This window comes from Cololabis saira, chromosome 16, assembly GCF_033807715.1.
Source record: "Cololabis saira isolate AMF1-May2022 chromosome 16, fColSai1.1, whole genome shotgun sequence".
NCBI lineage: Eukaryota > Metazoa > Chordata > Actinopteri > Beloniformes > Belonidae > Cololabis > Cololabis saira.
Window position 1 is genome coordinate 18,433,976 of NC_084602.1, and position 24,426 is coordinate 18,458,401.

The 24,426-nt window shown below is 41.8% G+C and overlaps 1 protein-coding gene across 1 annotated transcript in view; it reads right to left on the bottom strand.

Annotated features, from left to right (window-relative positions):
* luzp1 (leucine zipper protein 1) overlaps window positions 1-23,609 on the bottom strand; it is a 51,119-nt gene extending 27,510 nt beyond the window's left edge. The window contains exons 1-2 of the mRNA XM_061743933.1: window positions 23,308-23,609; window positions 6,125-6,185 (exon numbers count right to left, since the gene is read on the bottom strand). The gene's annotated coding sequence lies outside the window, so the exon portion shown is untranslated. The remainder of the gene's footprint in view (window positions 1-6,124; window positions 6,186-23,307) is intronic.
* Window positions 23,610-24,426: the final 817 nt, after the last annotated feature.

The following is a 24,426-nucleotide window of genomic DNA, read 5'->3' on the forward strand; positions in this document are numbered from 1 at the left end:
AGAAGATCTATTTATCCCATGTGGTCAGATGTGACACTCATACATAGAGTGCCTTTAAATAAATATCTATAAATATCTATATACACACACACAAACACACACACATACATACATAACTTTTTTTACATATATAATCTCAGTCTCTTTTTTATGTTCCTTTCTATGTGACTCAATCACTGTTTGACTTAACCAGCAGTAACAATGTGTAACTAATGTGTTCATGAATGGTAGTGAGTTTGTTATGACTGCAGGCTTATATTGCCTTGCAACACATATAAGTTATAAAATAAGAAATATACCAAGTGAGACTCCTAAGAAGAGTACATGCTTACTGATGAGAAAACCATTAAAGACACATCAAAATGCCACACAACACCAAAACTTTAGGGTCAATCTGACTGAAGCTATCTAAAGAAAAACTCTCTGACCTCACATTAAATAGAGTGTCGGCTGTCGGGACCAACACTGTCCACTTTACCTATTTAAAACTCTGCTTAACAGCTGTTCAAACACTCTGAAGCAGATGTCAGCTGAAATCCTTACATGACCCAATGAATCCTTGCAGATACGTGAAAAGCTGTCTGACGATGAGCTGTCCGAGAAGGAATGCGTGTGTCACCGTTTAGCACTGATAAGAGAACATGAAAACATCACAACATGATGACACTTGTTACAGTCAACACCGGCCTGTGAATGCGTGTAAGCCAGGCTGAGAAAGGTGAGGCGAGGCCGATAGGCCTAACCCCCTGCCCCTCCCAAAAAAAATTGAAAAGAAAAGAGATTAAATGTGAAACCAGAATGATCAATTCAATTCAGAACATTGGACATTGTAAGAGACTTAATCTTATTATGTTATATCTTCAACCAATGGACCACTGACACTGGAACAGAGATACGTTGCGCAGGTTCAAAAGGTTTATTTAAAAAAAAAAAAAGAAAGCACACGGTTACAGTCTTTAGTGTGCAATATCCTCACAATGTGCCAAGATTTGAGTACCAGAACACAGCCGACGAATGAGCTGGACACCGCGTACTTCAACCGTTTATCCATACTGTTGCTTATCTATGTGTTGACAGTCAACATTTCCGGATACTATGGACATGCGTTGAAACAACTGTGCTGTGTTATTGTCAATATCTACGTGTAAAGTGAATGCTCAGAGAGAAAGTTGGGCCAGACAGAGAGTCTCTCCATGAGAACAACATGTGCCAGCAGCTCATTCTCAGGTAATGCTGCTCAAACCCTTCAATCACAGACTGAACAGACCAGAAGCAGTGAGAGGTGCGCCTGCAATGACAGATTATGGGCTGGCTTCGTGAACAAAGTTCAAATGTTTGCTAGATCTATACTAAATGCCTTTTAGAAAGCTATATTTCCTAGGTGGCAAGGTAAACTAAAGTGTGATTAACATGTTTTTTTTTTTTTTTTTTATTAAATGCAGATATACGATCACTGAAAAAATTTGTATCCGGTCCCGCTAACAATGCACATGCTATGGTGCCAGCATCTCATTCTAGTCAAACATTTCATGGATGAAAGAGAACTAGGATGGACCAGTTTAACTTCTCAGTGTAAAAGTAACTTGACCTCCAGACTGAAAGAAGAAAAAAAAAAGCAGTTTTCAATGTGGTGGCGAAGGTGGGGCCAGTGGAAATTTTAGGGTGGCAAAGAAACACAATCATATGGGAGTGAAGATGTGTGTTACCATAACGCAACCACGTGAAAAACGTCTCCACAGACCCCTAATGGGATACAGGACAGGTCATAAGTGCGTGCATCCTTAAATACGTCCTGCTTGCACCCTGCTGCTGAAAACAAAAGGATTCGGCCTCCAGGATTTAAAAAAAAAAAAAAGTCATTGCATCCAGGTAGGGCTGTTCGATTAATCGATTTTAAATCGTAATCGTGATTATGTAATTAGAACGATGTTAAAACGTGAAAATCGTAAAATCGATTTTTTACCTTTTTTTTTTTTTTACCTTGTCTGCACATATTAATGATTGATACCATATTAATGATTGATGGAAATACCTCTCAATACCTGCGACAAGTGCCCCATCGGAGAGGCTCTTTAGTGTAGGAGGGGGCGTTGTAACATGCCACCGGGCATCCCTCAAGCCAGATGCGGTAGACCGGCTCGTGTTCCTTGCAAAAAACTTGCAATTGTGAATAGCAAATGTAATGACTGACATTACACACCTCTACCTCCTTCATGGGTTGCATTATTATTTAGCATGCAAAGACCCAGTTTAGTTCAACTAGAAAATGTCTTGTTTTATTTAATTGGAAATATAACTTACTGTATGTTTGCAAGTGCTGATTTGCTGATTTTTTTTTTCAGAGATAAAACTTTATATTTTATTATATTTTTTAAACTTTTTTTCAACTTAGTTTTTCACTTTATTCATTCATTTTTGGTTTAATAAGAGCAAAGTTTGCACTTAAAGCCCAATGGGGCAAATGTTCAATAAAAAAACAGCATATTTGAAATCATTTCTTTGCCTTTTGTCAATTCACAAAATAATCGTAATCGTAATCGAAAAATCGGATTTTGAGAGAAAAAAAAAAAAAATCGAGATTTTATTTTTGGGCAAAATCGAACAGCCCTACATCCAGGGTGGCCAGACACGCGCTCTGGGTGCCACCCTGCAAATCCACCACTGGGTCCACTGCACCACACAGAAGTCACTTATCACACTTGATAGTAAAATACTATTTTGCTTCTTATAACTGAAGAAAGAAATATAAAACTGAATGACAGCACTGTACTGTTTTGTCATTTCCACTCAAGAAAAGGTCAGGGACAGCAGCATCCTATTATTGTTCATCCCTTTCTTTCATCACCTTCTTCATTCCTCTGCTTTACTACCAGTCTATCCACTTTTCATGCGACCTTAAAATACCTGCCATCCCCCACCAACACTGCGGGATTTCTTCAGTTTCCTTCCCCCTGACTCACATCATATTCCCCCCTCCTTCCTGCTGCATTTATGCATCCTCTGCTTCGTACAAAAGAGGACAGGAGATAATGACTGATCATCACATTCTCAATCATTGATGGAAAAATCCACAAGGACAAATCCACCTGATGGCAAACCCACAGACACGGAGTTCAGTCAAACCCATCAATGGCTCTCAACATAGAGCCCCTTCCACCTTCTGCCTGGCAGCTTAGACATCCTGCTCATGCGCTGCATTGCCATCCTGACACAGGGCACACACATACACTGATCTAACTTGGCAGAACTCGGTGTTGCTTCGTCAGCCTGAGTCTTGGCATCGGCAGGCTGCTGCAGCTGAATGGGGAGCTCAGTGGCTCTCTGGCGAACAAGAAAATGAGCGAGAAGGAGAACAGCAGCAGCAGAAAAGCTCCGCTGGAGCAAAAGCGCAGAGCACGGCACGACTGGCATAGAAAAAAACAAAGATACAAGGAGGAGGGTGTCCAGGGAACGGAGGGCAGGTGGCTGTCGCAGCGTATTACTGCAGCAGTGGCTGCTAGGCCAGAGGAAGTAAGAGATGGGGGGAGCAAGAAAGGTAGCAGGAGGTCAAGTCAGGATTGTGTATCAGAGACGACACAGGGCTATAAGGGATGATGCAGTTCCTACCAGGGTTATAATAGTTTCGAATTTTTCATTTTAGTTTAGTTTTATTTCGTTTTGACTTTTTCTCCTTCAATTCAGTTAGTTTTAATTCGTTTTTAGTGTGGGTTTGCTAGTTTTTATTAGTTTTTATATTTTCAAAAATGCTTAGTTTTAGTTTAGTTTTGATTAGTTTTAGTTTTAGTTTTAGTTTTGACGTCACGGACCGTGAGGCGTTCAGGTGCGAGTCTTATATTGACAGGGACAAAAACAGAGGAAATTATATCTATAATTTCCGTTCGTTTTAGTTAGTTTTCTAAACACGTAATATAGTTTCAGTTAGTTATCGTTTTTGTCTTTTAATTTTCGTTTTTATTCATTTCAGTTAACGAAATTGTTTTTTCAATTTTAGTTTTCGTTATTTCGTTAGTTTTCGTGAACGATAATAACTCTGGTTCCTACATCTTCTTAACTATGCAAATATGTCAACTAATGTGACACTGCTGATTATGAAAAGGCTACTACAAGTAGTGCATGCCTTTAGCAGTAGCATATTCAATTTAAGTTCTGTCATTTCCTATTTCACTGCTGGTTTTCATTGACCTCGCAAGTCCTGGGCAATTTAGGATGAATTCAGTACAATCAGGATGTGAACTGGCACCCGGAATAATAAAATCCTATCATGTCGGATCATTGAAGACAGACGGTACACACCTTGGCCACATATTGACCTTTAACAGTTGTGAAAGTGCATAAGCATGGAATGAGCAAATGAAACAGTGATACATACACTTTCTGTATGTAATCTGTCTGGATTTCACTGACTCACACAGCTGTCTGAGGGGGGCGAGCACACTCGTAGATACGAGTGGACTGGGCCGTGTGCCGCAGAAAATATTCACAGTGTCCGTAGGTGTATCACTTGTGTGTGACTTCAGGCTCGAGGGAAGGAAATGCGGCGCCGGCGTTTGTGCCCGAAAGGAAATGGACGCACAAAGAGGAGAGGAGGGGCGGAAGAAGCAAGGAGGAGGAAGAGGGGGCGGTGGTGGGAAGAAGAGGAAACAGCGAGAAATGGTAGAGGATGAGAAAAATGACAAAAGGGAAGAGGTGACAAGACTGAAATTCTGAGTAGTATTAATGCTGGGACTCAATATGTATGGCCAGATGATATGAGGCGTTTATGAACAAATATATATACACCATGGTACGCATTAGAAATGCATGACTCTTATCTTATTTCTTTCAATTGGTGATTCTCTTGAAAGTGCCAATTATATGCGTCACTTCAGGGAAAAGGACAGACAGAAACTAGTGAAGTGTTGCTTCAACAATAACAAAAAATGGCCCTCTCATCTCCCGGGCTGGTCACCCATGACCTAACCCACGTCAATGACATGTTTCGGCCCTTAGACGTTCCAATAATCCTAGATGCAGGCCAGGGCCATATCCGGATCATAGTGACACATGCCAATTATGTATCCCCACTGAACTACCCCGGGACTATCCCTTGCTAATGGAAGTGGAACTACCTCAAAAAACAGCACTTGATACTTACACTTAGGGCTGTTCGATTTTGCCCAAAAATAAAATCTCGATTTTTTTCTCTCAAAATCCGATTACGATTATTTTGTGAATTGACAAAAGGCAAAGAAATGATTTCAAATAGGCTGTTTTTTTATTGAACATTTGCCCCATTGGGCTTTAAGTGCAAACTTTGCTCTTATTAAACCAAAAATGAAAGAATAAAGTGCAAAACTCTGTAAAATAAGTTGAAAAAAAGTTTTAAAAAATATAATAAAATATAAAGTTTTATCTCTGGAAAAAAAAAAAAAAAAATCAGCAAATCAGCACTTGCAAACATACAGTAAGTTATATTTCCAATTAAATAAAACAAGACATTTTCTAATTAAACTAAACTGGGTCTTTGCATACTAAATAATAATGCAACCCATGAAGGAGGTAGAGGTGTGTAATGTCAGTCATTACATTTGCTGTTCACATTTGCAAGTTTTTTGCAAGGAACACGAGCCGGTCTACCGCATCTGGCTTGAGGGATGCCCGGTGGCATGTTACAACGCCCCCTCCTACACTAAAGAGCCTCTCCGATGGGGCACTTGTCGCAGGTACTGAGAGGTATTTCCATCAATCATTAATATGGTATCAATCATTAATATGGTGTCAATCATTAATATGTGTGCAGACAAGGTAAAAAAATAAATAAAAAAAATAAATAAAAAGAATAAATAAAAAAGTGAAAAATCGATTTTACGATTTTCACGTTTTAACATTGTTCTAATTACATAATCGCGATTACGATTTAAAATCGATTAATCGAACAGCCCTACTTACACTTGTCTATTATGTGCAGCATTTGCTGAGATCTTCAAGCTAAGTTGCAAACAGCAACAAACTGAACATTTCTTTCCTGACCTTTGAAGTTTTAGTTCAAGTGAACTGTTTCACTTAACCACAGACACATTAAGTATGTGTAAAGACAGAAAAGAGAAGAGATACATCACTAAAAGCTCAGAAAGGTGCAACTTACTTTATTATAGATTATCTTTTTGTCCAAAGCTGGTTAATTTGTTCTCCACAAACTCGCCATCCTGTAGTTAAAAAACACACAAAGAGGATATGAGGTTAGTTTAAAAAAAAAAAAGGGGGAGCAGTGCTCATCATAATATCAAGACACACTCTCATGCCATCTTTCAGCATTGTTGTGTCGGGCAGCTGGCAAAGCTCAGAGCCTGCGGCCGGGCTGACAATGCAGTCACTGTAGGGGAGATTGTTCACAGTCAAGCTAACAGGCTAAGAATGAGCTAACTGCTCAGATATGGGGCACATTCAGAGGCTCTGCAATAGACTCATGCATGACCAGACAAGCAATGTTTGGCCACGACAACAGAAGGCCCTATTCAGTTCTCTGGGGAGGCGCTGGGATACACACACGCAGCATTATCGTAATCATCATCATCATCCAAGAAACTCCCATCTGCGGCAGAACATGTGCGCACACACACACACACACACACACACACACACACACAAAACAGACATAAAGCATTCCACTACAGTAGCAATCCATATGTTTTCTTAAGCACACAGAATCCGGATATAACACGAGGGTCTGGACCAGATTCTTTTTTTTTAAGTGAGAGAGAATAAGAGGAGAGTGACATTGCAAAAGACAGAGGATAGACTAATTGACAACAATCCACCCAGGGACACGACTGTACATGAGAAGAAAACATTAACCAACAAGTCGACCTCTTAAAATCAGCATGGACGTGGCGCCCTGTGAAAATCTGTAAAGTTTGATTTTCTCATGATGAGTTATTCTTGAAAGTTCCACATCAACAATGATGAGGACATGGGAAAAAGTGGTTCTAAATCAAAAACAATTTTTATAAATGATTAAAGAAACTGAAAACAAAGCAGATGGCAATATCTTCCTGGTCCTGGTAGAGACTCTTTACACAGGACACACGCAGCAACAAGGCAGCAGTGAGTGATGTACTCAAAGACACTCTGGTCATGTAACTACTGTTGGGCAGACCATCACTCTCTTTGTTCTCCCTGCCATCTCACTTCCTCTGTGTCCTCTCTTTAAGGACCCAGCTCTGCTGCCTGGCTCTCGGCTCCGTCATGGTAAATTCGTAACACCAACACACAGGTTTTTGCTGAATCATCTGAGACTGTCACGCAACACGAAAAAAAACCCTCGATTCTGCGCGAAACTGAAACACATGTTGCACTTCTGCTGAGAACAAAGAGAAAATAGTTGGGGTCAATGAAAACAGTGAATAAATGCAATCTTACCAATCAGATTTGACACAATTTTCAAATTCCAAAACACCAGAGCAACCAGAAAAAGAAAAAAAATCATGTTTGTCTATGGTTTGTGTCAGTATGGGGTGGGAGGGGTCTGTGCATTTCATTCAGACAGTAAGCCGACCCATAACCAAACAAAACTGAAAACAGCTGTGTCCTTCTCAACGCTCACAAACAGCACGCACGCACACAATAACAGTTCACTATTTTAGTCAGCAGATGAAGCTGAATCCCGATACCTCTCATAAGCTCAGGTAACCTTTATTTTCCCACATGAAACATTATTTTGAGGACACATTTAATCTATTCGTATGCATCAGAAAAATGAACCGACTTCTGTGCTGTTGATTTTCAAATGTAAATCTCAATGCAACAAAAATATACTTTATAATACAACAAGAAATGGCAGAAATGTGAGTGCCAATAGAACTGGATTGGGGTCAACTGATGTTTTGCTCAGTAATCAAGGGGAATTATGAACAGGTATTTGGAAGCGACATTCAATTAAGGTAATATACATTTGATTTGGCTAGGGTTTGGAAAAAAACTGGAAGAGCTCCCAGTCCAATGTCCATCAATCCATTATCTATACCAGCTTAATCCTACGGGGGTCTGATGGAGCTTATCCCAGCTCATTACAGGAAAAAGGCAGATATACAGTACACCTTGGACAGGTCACCACTCCATCAGGACAACTTACATGGACGGGCACACGGGCGCGCGCGCGCACACACACACACACACACACACACACACACACACACACACACACACACACACACACACACACACACACACACACACACACACACACACACACACACACACACACACACACACACACACACACACACACACACACACACACACACACACACACAGTTCCATTAATCGATTTTAAATCGTAATCGCGATTATGTAATTAGAACGATGTTAAAACGTGAAAATCGTAAAATCGATTTTTCACTTTTTTTTTTTTTTTTTTAAACTTGTCTGCACACATATTAATGATTGATACCATATTAATGATTGATGGAAATACCTCTCAATACCTGCGACAAGTGCCCCATCGGAGAGGCTCTTTAGTGTAGGAGGGGGCGTTGTAACATGCCACCGGGCATCCCTCAAGCCAGACGCGGTAGACCGGCTCGTGTTCCTTGCAAAAAACTTGCAAATGTGAACAGCAACTGTAATGACTGACATTACACACCTCTACCTCCTTCATGGGTTGCATTATTATTTAGCATGCAAAGACCCAGTTTAGTTTAATTAGAAAATGTCTTGTTTTATTTAATTGGAAATATAACTTACTGTATGTTTGCAAGTGCTGATTTGCTGATTTTTTTTTTCAGAGATAAAACTTTATATTTTATTATATTTTTTAAAACTTTTTTTCAACTTATTTTACAGAGTTTTGCACTTTATTCATTCATTTTTGGTTTAATAAGAGCAAAGTTTGCACTTAAAGCCCAATGGGGCAAATGTTCAATAAAAAAACAACATATTTGAAATCATTTCTTTGCCTTTTGTCAATTCACAAAATAATCGTAATCGAAAATCGGATTTTGAGAGAAAAAAAAAAAAAATCGAGATTTTATTTTTGGGCAAAATCGAACAGCCAACACGCCCACGCGCCCACGCCCACGCGCGCACGCACGCACGCACGCACGCACGCACGCACGCACGCACGCACGCACGCACGCACGCACGCACGCACGCACGCACGCACGCAGATTATTTATGCAATGGCTCCTACAGGGGTATCCAAGAGCCAGTTCAGATGGCTCCAGATATCCCGAAAACAAATGCCTACATCTACCAGTTTTGACTGCAAAACCAACAACAGTTATTCACCAGCACTCTCATCTCCACACCATCTGAGATGTTTGTTGTTGATACTACTCTGGCTCCCTTTTGCCTTGTTTCTCTGATTGGTTCTATGTCCAGTGGCAGAGGCAGTTTCTTTTGTGTCCGCCGGTCCTTCCCACTAGTAGAAATCATAATTGAATCCAGAGGAACCAGACTCGTTCTTTATATGGACAAGGAAAGAAATTAAAGATGACGAGTCAGACGAGTTGAATTGTGCAACACCAGAGAAACTGCTCACAGCAACAAATCAACATTTCTTGAAACGTGACAACGAACCATCGTAACTGTAAGTGACATTGCGACATACTTGTGTCTCTGTGCTGGGACTTTCATTCGATTAGATTAAAGAGTTATAAATGGACTTCCGACACTGACGTCTAATTTAAACTGAAGTGTCACTTGTGTGTCGTGTCTTAGAAACAGATTGGTCTCGTCTGTATCTCACTAAATAAGGAAGCCTGCTGTTCCTGTACAATATGTGTCAAGCATGTGATATCATTTTTAAAAACAACTGCCACAACATCACTAAGATAGGTTTTCTCCATCTATCCTGTCATTTATACGCAGCTAAGCAGCACAATATTCCTCTCCTGAAACTACAAGCAATGATGCGTCACTCAGAGCAGGACTCCCGTGAGGTTTACGTACCTCATCTTGTAGAAAGCTGTTGATAAGACATCCACTTTTAAAAATCTGTCTTTTTTATCACTTTTTATCTCCCAAAGTTGCAACACATTGTTTCGCTCAAATGTACGAGGTAGAGAAGACAAGTTGGATGGAAGTGTTAGACAACAAAATGAAAATATTTAGGAGGCACACAGAAAGAAAACTAATTGGTAGACAGATGAAGTATGTTAAGTAAAAGAAAGGAAACAAGATACGATGATAGAAAGGTGAGGGGAGAGAGAGAGAAAAAAAAAAATCATGTTAAACTTCTTGCAGTGGGTTTCAAGGCCTGAAACCCTATCCTGGGTTCCAGTGGCCAGGCGGGCCTCGTTTGCATGGGAGCCCATTTCCTGTGTGTGATTAGCTGAAGAGAAAGTGTGTGCGTGTGTGTGTATACATTGGTGTGCACTGGGGGATGCAGTTCAGAGAGGTCTGGGGTTGTTTTGTCTGCTAAGCGGGAAAGGAATGCCCAAATCAAACACAGTGAACAGGACGCCTAGCAAGAGAGAAGGATAGGGGAAAGAGACAGAGGCTCGGAGAGCACATAGATAAACTGTGAAGAGAAAAATGGGTAGAGACAGGAAATGGAGATCAAGAAAGCAGTGGACAGACGGAGCTAATAAAAGAAAGGAGGAGGGAGGACCCGTGAAGAACAGAACAAGTGGTGGATTTTTCATTTGCTGCCACTGAAGACTGCTAACAGCATTCCTCCTGCTCCTATTTGCATTCCAACAGCAAGGCAAGGTGGGGTAAGAATTTTGTCTACAAGCTGATGAGCTGTCAAAGTGAAAACCATTTACCTCTTAAACTTCACAGTGAACCTGTAGAACCAGTCCTAACATCTAATGACTTGCAGCCCTGCGGTCCTCCCTGTTCTGCAAAGAGCAGCTGAGGTCTCAAGGTACTCCTCATCACAACAATCGATCATCTATATCATTCACTATGCGTGTCACTCAGGCAGACATTTAAACACTTATTAAAACTTTGGAGCCTCCAGTCAACTGTCTTCACTTCTGCTTCTACATCCACACTGTTCACAAATCCTGCAGGACTCTTATGACCTTATGGTACTGAAGATATCGAAAGTATGTCCAGCTCTCTTGCCTCTGAGTAAAGAGAGGCCAAGACAGAATCCACCCAGTGATTTCCTCCATTTAAAACCAGATAAACTTTGTAAGAGTCAGCAGTGCTGACTGACTGACCCACTCCTGGAGCTCAGCAACTCTGTAGCAGCTGCAGGACTTGCCGACGGCTGCTGTCCCACATGAAACTCCCTCGCCCACTGCTACCTAAGCTTTGGTGATTCCTGATGTATACTATATTCCTATATATATATATATATATATATATATACTAAATTCCACAAAATGTATATATTTTAAACCTTACTGGGTTTCATGGCAACTCAGTTCAGTTACCAAACCCTTCCTTGTTTTGTGTGTGTGAACTGAACCCTGCCCATGCAGGAGTGGGTCGTTCCTTGACTGGCAGAGCAGAATTGATAGGCTGCTATTGTTTCCTTTTAAGGGCAATTGTGTCTCAAATGCTTGGCACAGCTGAGAGTGCAGATCCAGATGGCTGGCAGGAGAGATAAAACACTAATTCAACCACATTCTTCTGTGTAGTCCACACCTAGAAAAGGGGAAGGAGGCAAAGAGTGTGAGAGCGTTCAACATACGTAGGGTTGGGAAAGTTTAAAGTGGTTTAGAAAAAGAAGGAAGAAATTATATGTATGACTAGAGGGAGAGAAACGTGGAGACGGAGTACAAGTTTGTCCAAGTGGGTGGGCAAGACTCACTCTTTGCCACGGGCATCAAGCTTTTCCTTAAACTTAAGCAGGCAGTCAAAACACATCACCACATGTGGCAAACGTGTTTGTCTAGGCCACAAAAACAGACATACACATATACATGCATTCATGCCTCCCCACAAAGAGATGTAAACATCCTGTGTGCAGAATTTCACGTCCTCAATTTCACATGCTTCTCTCGAAGGAATAAACTGCTCCCACAACTTACTAAAAGTATATATACCTGAGGACGTTGGAGATGGGAGGGGAAGGGGGTGGGGGAACAGTCAGTGGCTAAAGCTTCCCAAATAAACCCAGACTCGGAGAAAGAGAGGGAGCCGGCTGAAGGCTGGATCACGAACTATGCCTGGTATTCCAAAGTGATCCTGAGAGCACAAATGAGCGACTCAGTGACTTAAGAGTGTTACGGGATTCCTGTGATGCTCCCGTGTCTGAATGTGTCTACGAGTGCACGCAAACCCCAAGGGTGAGACCTAAAATCCACAGTTTACCAGATTAAGGCTATGTCCACACCGGTGTAGTGTTTACCGTTTTAAAACGGATGCATGTCCACACTAGTGTTTCAACTCTGTGTTAGAAAAGATGTCCGTCCACGCTACACCGCCATAAGGTTGTTGTTTCGACTCGCTTTTGTTCCCCTGGGCTCAGCAAATCAGGGAAGGACTCAGTCCACCAGAAGAACCAGGAAGAGGACAGGTACTGGTTTTGTTCATCCACCCAAGACCCCAGTGTTTGCAAAATGTTCTGTTTTAAAAACCCAGACTTGCTGGAGTAGTGTCATGCTGTGAACGGATCCCAACAGTTGTACCCATTGATGACCAGTAAAAAATGTATTGTATAAAAATGAATAGGTGAACAGCTACTTCTGCATTGTGTCATTTGTAAAAGATTTCCCAATTTAATCTTATCTGTGGTTTACGCTTCTACATTGAACTGACAACCTTTGTTGAGCGTAGCAGGGAACCCTATAACTACACATTGCAATGGCGTGATTCCCCCCAGAAATTTAACTACACATTGGACTGCAACAAATGTGATTGGTCTACTTGGTAGCTTTGCATTTCCTTCCATAGATTTCCCGGCACTTATACTCCATTGTTGCTTTCAAACTTGGTTTAAAAAAAAAAAAAAAAGAAATGTCAGCAAAATCTAGCCATAGGCCGTGTTTGTTACCTCCACATCGCAAAAGATATGCCTCATTTGCTCTGTTGAAATGTCTGAGGTACATATAGGAAGCCAAAACAAAAAAGAAACAGAAGAAGCAATGCAATCGACCCACACCTCCACCTAGTGTTTGATGGTGACACAAAGCACAACAAACGGGTAGAGATACCAACAACGACGTAGGTCCCGTCCTGTGCGTAGGCTCCATAGAACCATGTAAAAATAAAAAATAAATAAAAAAATAATCACACTTTACATGAAAAAAAATGTGAGAAAAGAAGTTTAAAGTAGAAAAGGAAAGTTGCAACGCTGCCGAGTCGTGAAAAGGCCTTGTCCACTTTAGTCCGGATGGAATTACATGTACGATGTTGAAGTTTGAACTGTTTCAATCCCACAGCCATCAAAAGGATCCCCCAATTAATGAATCAACCTCAAACCTGAGAACTTGGTGATATTTACCTCCTCAGTATTGTCAATCATAATAAACATCATTAACTTGTATTATGGCACCATCTTAGGCACTAATCTTGAAAATAATCATAACTACGTGCTCAAACAACAAAATATTTGAGAAGTCGGGACTTTAGTTTGAATCTATTTAGGGATTTTTGCTAGATGTCAATTTCTTTTGTTTTTGTTTTCATCCCATGCATTATGAACTGCGAAGTGATGGCAAAAATGCCCAGGCATATTTTTAAGTTGAAGCTCCACTCAGCCAAAATTATTTTTCTACTCCCACTCACTACATAAAAACCTTGCCATGAAAGGGTTTCATGACTCTCTAAGTAAAAGCTGCACTTTACTCCGTCTATTTTAAGGCCCTCAACATAGCAGTATTTTGCTGCTTCACTTCCCCTGGTCAAAGCAGTCAGCATGAGACGGAGCGCCAAACGCAACGCTGGCGTGGAGGGCAAAACCAGGAAAACCAGCCTCGAGATAGCCTTAAACGAAAGGCAGCGGTGCAGAGCGGCTGCAAGATTTAAAAACAACCGGACGAAAGAGGGGAAACGGTCTGAAAATAACGCTGCCGTTAGGGCAGCACAAGGATGATGCTGCTGCAAAAAACTAAACTAAAAACAGACATGCTAATATACATATGGCTGAATGGGCAGAGGGAACACTGCTCCTGGAGGAAAGAAAACAATCTTACCAGTTTGTGTTTTAAATAAGCTTTCAACAAAGAACAGTGGGTGGTGACATGAGGAAGTAAGGATCATATCAACAACATATGAAACTTGTAAGAAATTCTAAATCTCTTAATAAAAAGCACAACATGTATTTTTAAATATAAATGAAGAAGACAGAATGCAAAATAGCTAAGAACGTGAACAAAAGTAGGGATGGGGGGGTAATCTAGGTTTCCATTACGTCTGTACATTCCTCTCTCTGAGAACATGTATATTTTTTGATCACAAGAATAATAATCTGCGGGAGGAATTTTATTTTGAGAGCCGCCCTGTAGACCGGAGGTTTGGAGCAGGTCAGACAGGAGAGAGCGAGGGCAAGCATGGAAATCCCTCGTACAGTTGAAGAGTTAAAAACACCTCATGTATCACCAGACACAAGGTGTGGAAATGAAAAGCTTGCGAGGATCCGATGCCCTACGGCTCAAGTCACACGTAATTAAATGGACAAACATCCACACCTTCACTGCACCTCAGCAAAAAAGTATTATTGTTAAACTGAGAGGAGTCCACCTTTGACGCTGGAGTGTGAGGACATGCAAATCAGGTAAAAGAGATGTTAGGTTCACACCTCTTTAGGGCTTCACAGTCAGTCAAAAATGTTGAATTACCAGAAACCTTCCCCTAACAACACTCAACGGGTTTATCATAGGTATTCTTTACATAATGTCTCAACTTAGCGGCTAGTCCCAGCAGACCAGAGCAGCTTTATCCGTTATGGAGGGCAGACTTCCTTCCAAATCTGAGGAAACAACAGCACCTAGTTCACATGTGATTTAAAAGAGCAAACTACACCTATCCTCTAAAGAGTTGGGGATTGAAAAACATTCTTGAGTTCTCTATTTCACATTTCCCCTGCTGACATCAAACCACAAAAGACATTTGAGACATCAAAGCACCAGACAAGACAGCACATGCAATCGATGTCATCCGTCTAGGCTTCACCCATAAACAGCACCACGACTGTGAGGACGAATGAGTTATCCCTTCGCTCAGATGTGGAATAAGTCCAGATTTCTTAGTATGAGTATATAAGAGCCATTGAGACCCCCCCCCCCAAAAAAAAAAAAAGTATAAAAAGTACAATAAATTAATGTTTTGCCAGTTAATACTTCTGTACATATTCATCTGTGACCTTGTGATGAACGGACCTACGCTGAGCGCTGTTCTGGTCACACCACAGCAAACTCCTGCCAACCAGTGTCCCGTCAGTCAGCAGCCGGCATCTGACTGCAAATAACAGACTAAAATATCAAGAATCCTTTGGGGAGAGAAGCAGTGCGTGTAAAGCCACTGAAGAGAGGTTGAAAAGACACATATTACAGTTCCAAGCACATAAACACTTACTTAATTGTAGTGATTGTACCCAAGCCATACAAACCCTGCAGTTGGGGAAAGGACTTTGGCTCAAAGTATAGCCTTTTATGGCTGTTATTGAGGTTATAGACTTTCTTCGGGGAGGGGGGGACAGGGTTACACATCTATCCATCACTGTTGGTGACATTAGGTGGTGTTTTTATAAATTTCTATCTCAAAGGGTGGCTGCTTTTTGGTTCTGATTTGATTAACCTGAGGTGTGTGTGGTCTGCACGATCTTCCACCACCTGCATCACGAGACTGATAGGAAGTAGAGCGTGATGTTCACCTTTCATCCCCTTCCCTGGATCCCTCTCTGGCTGCTCAGACTTCGAGGAAGAACATGTCTTGAAGCAGACGGGAATGGCTCCTGAAATATGCCAAATATGCCCCTGAACCCCCTCCCTTCCTGGAGATGTAGGTCTGTTTCCTTGCCCACCCTCCTTCCCGCTTCCTCCCCCAACCCACAGAATTCCTGCTCCTCTTTAGAGCACCAAACACACACACACATACTTACAATCACAGATGACCCACTCACACAGAAAATGCAAAGGACATTAATAACACAAGTTTCCACCCAGCTGACCCAGACATGCCTTTTAAGGCTAAGCAGTTCAGATTTCTCTCTTCATTAACTTCCAAAAATACTCTGGGACCAGGCGGGACGAGGGGGGCACTGGGGGTGACAGGACGGTGGTGGTGAGGGGGCCTCTTTAGTGAGGTAAAGTGGAAGAAGAGAGTGAATAGGACAAGATAACAATCACAAGGACAGAAGGGAAAATATCAGCCAGTTAATGAATTGAACACCTAAAAAAATAAAGTGTTGTCTTCACATTACTTCTGCCCTGATTTTAAAGCCTCCATCCTCTTTTTCTTCTTTCCACTGCTTTGCTTTGCCTTCTACATGCTTTTGAAGTCTTTTTTTTTTTTTGCACTTCTCCCTCCCCTTTTTTTTCCTCCAGGGTCGGCATGGTAGCACTTTTTGACAAACCCTTAGGAACAAAACAGATGCACAGGGGACCGTCTGTACAAAGACTTGTCAGAGGGCCCAAATGTCCAAATAAGAAACCCAAATCTCACAGGGGAACCAGCTGTAAAAGTAAGAATTCCCAAAACAAGATGGAAGCCTTCCAGTTCAGGTCAACCTGAATGAAAGCGTGCACAGCACAAGCGCGGTCGCGAAGTGGCCCACACCATTAGTCAATGTGGTCCAAACTCCAGACATGTGAGACAGCTGCCTGGCCGGGCCTCCGATTAAACATTAGAGGACTTATCACCTCCAGCTATCAAGATACATCTCGGAGTCACAAACACATTCTTGGCAGGAGAGATTTGTAAACTGTCAAAGAAACAGGCTGCGTGACAGAAGGAAGAAGCTACGTCTCAATTGTATTAACTAAAATGCATCAAACTGTCATTATACAGAGTCTCCAGGGCATCAACGCCTTTGGCATGAGGTAACTATAAGGAATAATGTTACTGCTTAGAAAAGAATGGAAAAAAAGACTTTAAAATGTCTTTTCTGTAAATTCTGAAGGTGAATATTGATTTACAGTTACTTTTGACATAAATTAAACAAAAACTACACAAATGGAAAGGTAACGTCAAACAGATGCCAAACAATTCAGTTGAAATCACCTGTTAAGTAACATTTTTATAAAGCATCTTTGACAAAGCCAAGCTCAGAGAGCGATATTCTCTCCCTCTGTTTTTTGACCTCGTTCTTTACGTCCTACAGCTGCAAGTTCATCACATGGTCATCACCAGGTCACCCGTTTAAGGGACGGATGCTCAGAAGTTCCTATTCTTGAAAAATAAAAGCAAAAGCAAGACATCTGCTTATCAGACTGTTAAAAGTTAATAATCTTAAGATAACTCCAGCAGAGCAGCGGTGGACAGTATTCATGTATTAAATTCCACTTTACTTTGTGCCAACAGCAGTCTTGTGACTCATCGTAAAAAATGGCCAACGCTGCATTTGTTATCAAAAGTATTCTGATTAAATTCCTACCTTTACAGCATATTATTTTAGTTTTGAACAGCTCACTTAGCATTAAACAGTTACCCAAGGTAAACTCAGAAAGTACAGCGATGTGATTTACAAGCATCACTGCACAGCTCTGCACCGAGAAGTGGGGATTCTTTCACACACAGGAACATAAATATGTCAGAGCAGTTTCAGGAAACGGTGAAATTTATTTTCCAAGCTCTTAGCAGCGAGGTTCACCAATAATTATGCTATATTACCTTCAGAACCCCTCAAGTGTGCACAATTGAGCATCTTTCAGTGGTCTATTTTAGCAAGACAATTGCCAATTCATAGCCACCTGCTCATGTAACATGTTTGATAACCAGCCAGTAACTCAATAAAATCGTTTACAGCCCAGTAAATACCAGAAATGTCAGCGCAGAAACTGGTTTTAATGGAAGCAAGTTAGACATTGCACGACTGTGGCTCAGAACACAAATCACAAGATACAAGATGCCATCTTCAAACAGAAAATATTAACTTGGTCCACATACATCTCTGCAGAATTCAAGGATATGACAATCCACCTCATATTTTTCATGCTGTTTTGATGGGAGAAATGGGCCAGGACATAATCTACAGTTGTGTTGTCTTGAACATGTGCCTCCATGTACCCCTGCAACTTCAGCCAAAGAACCTCAACAAATGTTTTGTATCGTTACAGGATGTCACTGAGTCTGAAGTGATGCCACAATAGAGTCGACTGAAGCAAACGGTAAAGACATGGCAGTTTTGAGTGTTTTGGGGACCAGTGATAGAAAATAATACACACCTGCAGAAGGTCTAAGAGAGAGAGAGAAAAAAAAACTATTCTTACTTTCATTTGGCAAAAACACTAAGAGCAATCATTAGTGTGTGTGTGAGTCAGTGCATGTGTTGAAGAAAGCGTGGCCGAGTCGTGTGAAAGCTTCCAGCTGAAATGTACTTGCTGAGTGAATGACACACTTCTAGTATGTGATGAAAGATCTATGTGGATAGGCACGACACCACACACACACACACACACACACACACACACACACACACACACACACACACACACACACACACACACACACACACACACACACACACACACACACACACACACACACACACACACACACACACACACACACACACACACACACACACACACACACACACACACACACACACACACACACACACACACACACACACACACACTGAAGTATCAGAGTAACTGATTGGATGTTAACCAGTCTGGAATAAAACAGATGGAAGGCTGCGCTACGGCACCAAACTCAGGAAATGGATTTATTCCACCCACCCTCCTCCTGTTTTCCCATAATCCTTTACTGTCTTCAGGTCTCCCACCATTACTCGCTGACATACAGTGATATACTTTGCGCATGCTGTTAACCATTTCATCTTTGTCCGCAAAATGCAATCAGCTGCATTCTCTTTTAAGGCAGGCATCATATTAAATTTGTGGATGCCGGACAAGAATGATTAAAATTCTCGGGTGTAACCCTATTGGAGCAGCTGTTGCAATGCTTAATCAGAGCACCCCGCCTTTCACTCTCCTGTAATAGCTTTTGACTTAAAACAATTAACACATTATGAATATGATTCCTACTTGTTTCTGTTAATGTGTAAATGTTTAATAAGATCGCTTCTGAAAATCCATATGGATATTAAACATGTGTATTATAGTGTTTAAGATTTTTAGTTCTGTTATAGTAATATTTGTGTACATATTGTTTTAATTAAATCAAAGTTAAAGTTGTCCTCTGCACACAGAGAGGGAGGAAAGCATCTCTCAATTCCTCATTTGTGAACGCAAACCTGACCAATAAGCTGATTCTGAAATAACTAATGTATTTTTGTCGAGCAAACTGGTATTCATGTGCAAATGAGCAGCTGGTATGCACTACCACCTGTGAATGTGTATTCTACTTCACTGCATTTGATCCGCATAACAACACATTTAATTTACCTCCCACTTTCCCAGAAAGGAAACACTGCAAACAGAGGAATGTTTTAGCATTTATCCTTCAAAAAGATTAATCAACTATCAAGCTACAATATTTGCGACCTAACTTTCTCACCAACAGTCCAGAAACACAGAACTGTACACGGAAGGCCCCGGTGTGGCGTCTTTATATAATTAAACCCTGTTCCTGCAGGCTAGCTGCCACACAGGCTGCAGCTTCAGCTGGCCTGTGTATCATCAACAGCAGCCTGTGTCCAGGATACTGAGCAGTTTATTGCATTATCACGAAACACACACACAAACACTCATGAAGGAAATAAACTCATATGCTGTGTGTGGGCTGTTATACAAAGGCTTCGGGAGAATCATGATTCATTCTTGCTATTTCGAGAAAGCCTGGGTTTGTAACGCCTGCAACATCACTCTGCATCCTCCGGCGCTCTAGTCCAAGGTCAATGGGCAACAGGGGCTAAAAGCAGATGGATATAACTAATAATACCCAACGCCATCCGGTCCCTAAATCTATCCAAGCTATCTATTACATCTTATTAAGATGTGTGGGTTACGCTGTATGTGACTAATATATACACACAGATACATTTTTATCCTAGTGTGGATGGTTCCATTTATTTTCTGAGATCAACTTCCTGCATCATTTTTTAAAGATTTCAGACATTAGAAAGCAGAATCACTAAATATGAAGATGTGATGGCTGCCCTTGTGGTGTCATAGTGTATTTATGAACTTGGACCTAAAATTTTTTAACACGTTATATGCACAAAAAACACAACCACTTTTTATATCAATGCAAGACTTAAATATTGGAGTTGTCTTTCCATCCACTTCAGCAACAACAGTATCCATTCATGTTTCCATGCACTTGCAACACATGACGTCAGTGTCCGTGTCCTGTAATTCCACACGCATGTGTGACCATCCCACACTAACATGAGAGTCTGTGCACACACCCCAACGTGCAGAGTGGCAGTAATATATTACCACTGACAGGCCGGGTTTGACATTCCCAGCAGCTTGATTCTCCCAGGCAGAAAACCTCAATATTTTAATTTAATCCCCAGAGCAGTCATTTAGCCACTCCGTAATTCCCAGGTCCAGTGCTTAGTCTGATAATTACCCTTATTGGACACCCATAATGATTAGTTTTTGGTTTCACCCAAAGCAGTGCAGGCAGTTTCATAGGGCGGTCGCGGCGTTCTGCGGAGTGGAAAACCAATCAAGCGCAGAATAGTCCAGGTCGTAAAAGAGACGGGAGAAAGGTTTGATTATTACTTTGCATGGCAGCTGACAACTCCATGACAGAAGATGATGTAAGCCAACTTTCCCTCCATGACAATAAAGTCACTTTAGGGATTGCAGGACAGGTGGAGTTATTGGTGCTAGCACTCCTGCTTTGTCAACATTGGCAGTTCAGGCATCAAGAGGGCATCTGCCGGGAACAGAGCTGAACAAGCTTAACTGGGAATACCATTTCCCTGGAACGGAAATGCATGGATCAAGCTGTAACTGGGGAAAATTTAGACATCTCACTCTTGACACTCCTGATGCTCCCATTTGACCCCCCCTCCCTTTTTTTTTTTGAATTTCTCCCAAATTTCCAAATTGACAGCCCAAAGTGCAGACATTCCCTCCGCATGTGGTGTAATAATCCCTCCAAAAATACCAAAGCAAAGCCTTTTCACATGTCAACCAACAAGCGTCCACACAAGTGCTTGTGCCCGTTCCAGGAGGAAAGTGGGTTCGCAGCAGCACAGGCTGGCATAACCTAAAGCAGGCTGGGAGGGCAAGCCTTACTGGAAAGTCATAAGGGATTTTTCTTTTTTGTCTCCTTCATGTCTGAAACAGGTCATGACAGGTCCCCCTCCATCTCCTTCCCTCCCTGTGCTTCTCTTTATGAGCCCCACCTGGCAGATTAGTGCTCCACCACTACAATCTACCTTTTTCCTGCTGCTCACACATGCACACTCTTGCATGGCTGTTGTGGAGGACGGCGCATGCACTGCTCAGTCTCTGCCGCCCCGTTGTCTTATGTGCATATGTGGGCCATGCAGCATGACACATTCCACCACAGCAGAGGGAAAACAAACACAGATACTCAAACAGGACGAGGATGTCTTGCAGCACTGGTACCAAAACAACTCAAATAGATACTACAACTTTTAGTCATTTTCAGAACATGGTTAAAGAGAGAATTTGAGATAAATAAATAAATAAAAAAAATAAGCAAGAAAGCTGTTTTTGCTGTTGTTTTCCAGTCAATTAAACAGTCAAATATTAGACAGTTGACACATCTGAAGCTAATGAATATGTGGGTTGTTTTCTTGAATACATTTACCCGAGAAAAATCTTTTTTAGCACTTAAATTCAAGGTTAAGATGTTTTAGACATATGAAGGAGCACCATCATTCTCAATGAGCATGCGCACAAATCAGTCTCCTCTGCCAGCTGACAATTAACTTTACTAATTGTAAACTAACAGGTTAAAATATTAAATAAAAACCAGATTTTGATTTCCCACATGTGTTTAATATCAATCCAGAGGACTAACTATAATGCTCAGTTGTGACTTTTTTAAGTTTGTGGCCCTTCAACTTAGAGATAAAATATAAGCATATGGTGTTTACATACCACACTAGCAGAAAAAACAAACATATGTCATGTTTTGTAATGTCTCTCTAAACTTACGGTACATGGGCTGTGTTATTGAGGAAGGTTAAGACCAAACGTCCTGTCTTTCCATAGTTAGGAGGGAGATTTGAGCAGAAATTGTGCCTCTGTAGTAACTAGATCTACGTCTGGATATTATTTTTTTCTTTTTAATAAGTTAATCAAAATGTTTCAGTTTCTTTTTATAGCATGGGAGGAAAACTGGCAAGGGAGAGGTATTTTCTGACCCAAACCATAACAACCCAGAAGCTACATGGATGTCAATAAAACGTAGGCAGCCTGCGCTTCAATCACAGCGGCTTAAAGGCTGATTTATGGTTCCGCGTTACACCAACGCAGAGCCTACGGCGTAGGGTACGCAGTGACTCGCACCGTGCCGCGTAGCTACATCGTAGGCTACGCCGTAAGCCTACGGCGTAGGGTTGCAACAGTACAACGTTATAATGAACCTGAACGCAGCAGCAGACTGCGACTACACCGTCACATGCACGGAATCCGACTAAAACTGCCACGTCTGAACACACATATAGGATATAAACGCTACATTTTAACCACCTGAGGTTGTCGCCGCAGACCTGGATGCTTCCTTTCTGCCGAGCTGAGGAAGGAGGAGGAGGGCGAAGGAAGAAGAGAGAGGAGGAGGAGGGTTGGAAAAACTTGCCGCAGTTTGCTGCGTTCCATTTACCTCGGAAATCGGAACTGGGAGCTGGGAATGACGTCACAGCCGAGTTATCAGCGTTCCAGTTACAAAATAGGTAAACAAGTTTGTAGTTCGCATATACCACATGAAAAATGTAAATTACACTATAGCAGCATATATATGCCGAACAATACTTGTATACGACGGATTTAGTGTGACCAAAACTAGAATGAAGTGCTACGAAGCTCTCTTCTACTGTTTACAACCGGGGCAGCCATCTCGGAATGTGAACTCGGGGGTGGTGAAGACTCTCCCACTTTCCCGGTGGGAAATCCCACTTCGAGGGGCGTTCCAGTTGAAAAATCCGACTGGGAACTGGGAAATCCCCACTTCCGAGGACAAATGGAACGCGGCATTAGTCTCCTGCAGCCCCAGCTGGCTGGGTCCGACTCAGGAAGCCGCTGTCTGACTCCCACCCAAACACGTTTTTCCGCCCGTCGACCCCTAAAACGAGTTAAGAGAGGGCATTAAAGTTACCTGAGCGGCTCCACCGGCGGGTCCGCAGCCGCCGTTAATCCACAAACTTTGCCCGGGGTCGCGCTCATGCGGTGCGAGCAGGACGAGACCAGAGAGTTTGACTGGGACTTGGCTGGTTTAATTATTATTATTTTTTTGTTTCCCTCTTTTCTTGAATCCCTTTTCGTTGGTCCTTTTTTTCCTCTCGGATATTTCCCCCCTCCCTGGTCCGCTTTAGATCAAACCATCACATTCCACCGCGTCCTTAACAATGAAAAAAGGTGGGCTTTCCTTTTTCTGCCGGCGGAGGAGCCGCCCACCGGGATGACTGCCCGCTTCTGACCGCGGAGGGAACGCCCTTCCCCGGCTACCCGGGCCCGCCCACCCCGCTCCCAGGGAGCAGGACTGGAGCCAAAAACAGGCCAGACACACTACACCCCCGCCCCCCCCTTTTTTTAACTCTTGCTCTCTGAAACAAAACATGGTTGTTTAAAATAAGTTATCCATTGAAGCTGTAATGGTACTCTAGATTCATGTTAATCATATAATCATGGGTATATAGTCTCCAGTTCACATTTCACAGACATGAGAATTTAAAAACGGCATACTTCTCTAATCACTGCCAAAATCTTCTGACCACCAGTTTTCTTAAAACATACTGATGCAGTAATTAGTTATGCAACATTAAGTGTCTTAAAAGTTTGTCTGGAAGAGAAACATCCACATGTCTGCAACACACACAACAGAATGATGGAAATATTTCCATATTTGGTGAAATGATTTGGACTTACTGTTTGTAGTTCAAACTGAAACCCCTGCTGGTGCAAAGTGATCTCACTTGTGAAACAAGGATGAGTTCACTTGAGGCCGGTTTTAGGGGTCTCCGGTGTCCCGATCAGCTTTTCTTCCTTACCTCCTCCCCCACTCTCTTCAGAAACAATAAAAAAATGACTTTCAATTTAGATTACTGTATTTGTAAAGCGCCAAATCACAACAAAAGTCAACTAAAGGCACTTTTCTAAAAAAGCATCCCGAGAGCCCAATACAGTCCCCAATAATGTTTCAGTTTCACTTTGCATTTAATAATCAAAGTTCAAGTTAAACAGATTCACTTGAATAGTATCAAGATTCAAAATGTAT